This window comes from Raphanus sativus, chromosome 3 (assembly GCF_000801105.2).
Source record: "Raphanus sativus cultivar WK10039 chromosome 3, ASM80110v3, whole genome shotgun sequence".
NCBI classification, from domain to species: Eukaryota; Viridiplantae; Streptophyta; class Magnoliopsida; order Brassicales; family Brassicaceae; genus Raphanus; species Raphanus sativus.
In genome coordinates, this window is record NC_079513.1 from 10,435,902 (window position 1) to 10,441,901 (window position 6,000).

Below are 6,000 nucleotides of genomic sequence, written 5' to 3' on the forward strand. Positions count from 1 at the left end.
TAATTATTATTTTAAAAAAATAATAGACACACCTTATATATATTATAATATATACTAATTTAAAATTAAATACAAAATATTTACATAAAAATAAATGAAAACAAACATCCGCACGGTTGTGCGGGCGAGATCTAGTTAAAATCTTAAAATTCTATAAATTTTGAGAACTAATCCATTTTTTTTACAGAAAAGAAATCCATTTTTATTTTTATTTTAAATTACTTTTAAAGTTACGTAATTTTATATACATTATATTATAGAATCCAAGAGAACGGGATGGATGAGATCTCGGAGATGGCTTGCTGAAGCTCTCCGAAGAAAGAATGGGTGACGAAATTAGGCGTGGTGGTTTGTCTCCGGCGTGTTTCGGCGAAACATTTGGTGTTTCGTTTTTCTCCGGCGAAAATCTCAGCCTTTGGATCACGGAGTGTGATCGTGTGATACGTGTCGCATGCGTTCGGTGGTGACAAGTCGTGGCGTCCATGCGTGGTAACCAGACGCGTGTGTTACGTGTTGGAGTGTTCAACGCGTGGATGTTTTGTCACGCTGTGGGTTTGGGCTTGTCGGCCCAGGATTTCTGTTGGCCCTTTGTTTCGGGCTTTTACTGTTTTGGGCTCTTTGTTTCGGGTTTTATGTATCTGTTCGTTTGGGCTTTAGCCCTTTAATAAATTTAGATGGAAAAAAATATATTATAGAATCCAACCAAAGATGATCTCCAAATTCCAACCGGAGGGCTAATAATGGAGAATAGAGTGGAATGACTATATATATTTAGTCCCATTCGAAACTTTTAATATTTTCTAATCATTTAAAGAAACGAAAAAATGATGACGACACACAAGACTATTATGTAAAATGGGTGGTGAATCGTGGGCGTCCCTGATATGGTGGAGACCCTAAACAATTTAGTAAAGAATTTTCAAAAAAAAAAAAATTTGCAAATCGGGGGCCTTTTTCCATACTAATTTTTGTAAAAAATTTGGGGGCCCTAAGCGGATGTTTCACCTCGCTATGCTCAGGACCACCCCTTACGTGATCATACAATATTTTTCTAATCATTCACGTACTAGCTGGTCCACGACAAACACGTGAATCACGATACCACTTTAAGCTATAAAGGAACTTGAATGGCTGAAACATGGACTTGATTAATTTTAGAAGATTTGGTGGGAACTTTATAATTATATAGTGTTGTCAGTTGATAGTCGTCAGTACATTGCATCTCAGCAGTGTCATACAAAATCTTGTGGGATTAGTTGTCTTTTAGTTAAGTCACTATAAAAAAAGTCTACATTGATAGCATATTGTTATAGCACGTTTTACTAAACTGCTATCGTAGATAATTTAAAATTTTATGTATTATATAACAGCGTTAAATAAACACTATAATAGATGAAAACCTAAAATATCACTTAATCAATGTTATTCTGAAAATGAAGTGAGCGGAAAAATAAAATTCCTGATACCACCAATATTTAGCGGATAATTAGATGTAAGCGCCCAAAATATTATTTGAGCGGCTTCGGAAATATTATCAAAGACATATAATAGCATTTTTATAATGCTAAAAAAGCTATTCGAACCCCTAAACCCCAAACATGGTTTTCAACCCTAAACTCTAAATACAACCCCTAAAACTTTATTTTTCATATTTTAACTTCAAATCTTAAGATTAAACTCAAAATTTCATCTTCTTAATCTTGAACTATAATTTACTAAACACATATCTTTTATCTTCAATGAAACTCTATATTCTAAACCATTACTTCAAACATAAACTATACATCTGATACTCTAAGTATACACTTCAAATCTAAATTATTAAAAAATTAACTACAATCTTATATCTAGTCTTCAGATCTATTATTTTCCAACTTTAATCCAAAATACTAAACTTTAACCCTAAACCTCATATTCCAACATCCAAACCTTAAAACACAAAACCAAATTTTACTCTTGATCATAATTTTTTTTATACCATTAAATCTAAATTTTAAACTTTTCGACTTTAAAATCAATCAATTTATCATGTTCAAAAAATCAAACTTTAAATTTAAATTTGTTTTTTTTGTAATCCTTTAAATTTAAATTATAAAATACAAAATATAATGTTTTATATGAAATATAACTAAGAAAAATTACTTACAAAATAAATTATCAAATAGTGAAGAACAAAACAAAGAAAAATAGAAAAAGAAAGATAAAATTTTCTGACCAATAAGATTCAGATGCATGGATCACACTTCTTAGGCCTTGATTGGTAGAGCATTAGCATTAGCATTATGCTCCACATTATCCAATCAACATTTGTTAGAAAAGCATTTATTAAATGCTAATGTTCTCCAAATGCTCTCTAGCAAATGCTCTCATATGAAGCTTTTGGAAGAGCATTTGCATTTACAATTTATAAATTTAAGAAATAAATATAATTAGTTCATTTAATTGATTTAATAATATCATAAAAATTATTTTTATATCCAGAAAATGAAATTTAGATTTATAAAATAAATTTACAATATAAATATTTTTTTAAATTTATATAATTAAATTATATTTTAATTGTAAATTTTATTATTTAAAATAAATTTTTCGATACAAACATAATTTTGAAATTAGTAAATAAAATAAATTAATTATATCTCTTTTATATATTAATATATAAAATAAAAAGATATATATAATGATAATTTATTTATTTTGTTTAATAATATTCAAATTATTTATATCCAAAAATAAATTTATATTTCATATTTTTATAATAATATTCAAAATTATTTTTATATCCAAAAATAATTTATGTTTAAAAAAAATTATAATTTTAAAATAATAATATTTCACATTTAAAATTTAATTTATGTTATTAATTGAGATTCATTATTTTTAATGACAAATATTATTATTAATATATATATATATATATAATTTAATATATATAATTTTGAAATAAATATATTATATACTAACTTTTATTAAAAAAAATAAAATTGTATACTGCTACTGCTCTACCAATCATCTTTTAAAAGTTTTAATAAGAGCATATATCTTCTACAGCATACTGCTTCTACAGCATACTGCTACTGCTTTTTCATCACCTGTACCAATAGCCACTAGATTAACTTAGATCTAAAGCTTGAGATTTATTCATTTTTGTTTCCTCTCTCTTTCTCTTGCTCTTCACGACAGATCTCATCTCATTCTCTTCTCTTTTTTTTTTTCGATTCTCTCTTCAACTTCTTCATCTTCTCCTTCACTCTCATATCTCTCATTTCTCCCATCTCTGTCCCACCACGTCTCCTCCTCTTTCACCACCACCGAGTCTCCTCCTCTGTTGATGTAAAGATGTCCGCCCTGAAGTAGTCGCTGACGTAGTTGCTGAAGCAGACGTCGTGTTGAGTGGTGAAGACCATGTGGAGTCAAGGTGCTGAGCTGGAGTCGTGTGGGCTTGGAGAGCAAGCGTGTATCTTGGAGAAAAGGCAATGAGGAATAAACTTGGGGAGCAAGTTTATGACTTAAATGAAGAAGAATAAGTGCATTCCAAGAAAAGGAAAGTTGCACTTATTGATATGGAAGATGTCCATATTGTGGTTCCTTGGAGACTAGGATTTCGGGAACGTGGAGACTAGTATAAGATAGCTATGGGGTCGTCTGTATTGAGACAGAAATACGGAGGCTGATCTTATAGAGAGAGAGAGAGAGAGAGAGAAGCTCTTGGAAGTGTTCTGGGTTGTGCTGAAGCAATGGCTGAAGTACTTGACGGTGGAGAGACATAAGCGGGTAGCTTATGAATTGTTCAGTAGCAGCTGTTAGGGTGTTAACAGGCTAGCGAGGCTGATTAAGCAGAACTTGTAATTGAGTTGTACAAGGCGATTTCTAATAAAGCTATTGGGTGTGCTTGTGTAATTGTCTCTCTTGGTTTACCTTCTGCATTACTATTGTTGTGTCATCTTTGCACTAACAAGTGGTATCAGAGCGGGTCACCTAAGTTACTGGTGGATCCTAGAGGTGAAGATGGACACGGTTGTTTCTGTGCAGAAGGCAATCGTGTTGAATGCCAACCAGTATGGTCATTGGAAGGCTCGCATCAAGCAGTTGATTCGAGGAATCAATGAAGATGCGTGGACAGCTGTGGAGACTGGTTGGGAGGAGCCTACCATAGTCACAGCAGATGGGAAGAAGCCTAAGCCAAAGGAGGATTGGTCAGAGGCAGAGCGCAATGCATCAAAGTTTAATGCAAAGGCGCTTTCGAAGATTTTCCGAGCAGTTGAAGTAGAGCAGTTCCAGTTGATTCAGGGGAGTACTTCAGCTAAAGAGGCGTGGGAGATCCTGCTGAATGCGTTTGAAGGAGATGACTGTGTCAAGAGGACACGTCTGGATCATCTTGGGTCACAGTTTGAGAATCTCAAGTGGTCGGATGCGGATACAGTGGCGAGCTTCAGTGCCAAACTCAGTGCTATGGCGCATGAAGCATGCGTACTTGGGAAAAAGTACAAGGAGAAGAAGCTAGTGAAGAAGTTGCTACGCTGTCTTCCAGGGAAGCTTGGAGCTCACAAGGCGGTCCTGAATATGACTGCAAACACGGATGAGCTCAAGTTTGACAAGGTAGTGGGTATGCTGAAGGCGGAAGAGATGGAGACAGGCAGTGGCTCGGTGTCTACATCAGGAGGTACGCCAGGGAGTATAGCCCTTGTAAGTGACAAGGATGGTGATAGAATTCTTAAGCTTGAAGATGCCGTGGGCATGTTAGCTAGGAATTTTGGCAAGGGGATGAATTCCTCAGACGGGAGGAATCAGTATGGTCGCCATGGAGGTGATCGTGACAATGGCAGAAGGAAAGGAAGTCTCAGATGCTATGAGTGTGAAGGAGTTGGTCACATAAGGGCTGACTGTCCTGTAGCACAACGAAAAGAACTTAAGTGTTTTGAGTGTAGAGGTGTTGGACACACACGGCGTGAATGTCCAAACTCAAAGAAGGGAAAAAGGAGTCCATTGCAGACGTCTGATGATTCAGAGTCTGAAGAAGATGGAAAAGTGAACCTTGTTGTGTTTGGTGCACATAAGGAGGGATCTAGTGAATCCTCGGATTCAGATGTCATTACAGACTCTGAGGATTATCACGTGATGCTCAACAAGTGGTTGAATCTCAAGAACGAGAATCTGAGATTGCAACACGATCTGGTGCAGAGCCGTGGGCAGTATGAAGATCTTGCTGAAGAACTTGTTGTTGTACATGAGAAGAATGAGTCTCTGGAGAAGGAGGTTAGCAACCTGCGAGAAGTTGCTACTGAGGAACGAGAAAGAGCAAGGATGCTGGAACGTGATTTTGCTGACAATCACAAACAGATCAGGATACTCAACAGTGGATCCAAGGATTTGGATAAGATACTCTCGATGGGACAACCAGCCAAGGTGAACTGGGGTCTGGGATATCGAGGAGCTGAGGGTACTAAAGAAGTACAGAATGGGCTGTCACATTTTGTGCGTGGAAACACATCAAAAGGTGGAGCCAAAGAGACTTGACAGGAAGTGCGTCGGGACGTACGACAAGAAGTGCGGCAGAAAGTACTACAGCGCGGAGCTGTGAGTAACAAGCCGAAAGTGTTACATCAGTGCAGCAACATGAAGGTCAGACAAGAGGTTCTGAAGTATGGTTGTGCAGCTGGTACAAAGAAGGAGACTGATCGGTGCATCAGCAGTTGTGTCAGGCCAAAGAAGAAGCGACATCGGATGTGCTGCTGGTTCTGTGGAAAGGTTGGACACAAGAAGGTGGAGTGTTTTGCTCGTGAGAAGAGCAGAAACATGGCCAAGAGGGTGAACAAGACGTTCACTAAACCCAAGAGGGTTGAAGAGGTGTCTGTAGCCAAGAGTGGCTTACTTGATGAGATCAAGGAAGAGACATTAGAAGATGGATGCAGCTCTGGTAGGAGTGATCTTGAGGACGATCAAGATGCATCAAGTTTTGAGTCAGAACAAGGAGTTGTTCGTGGCACAAAGGGGAAGGAG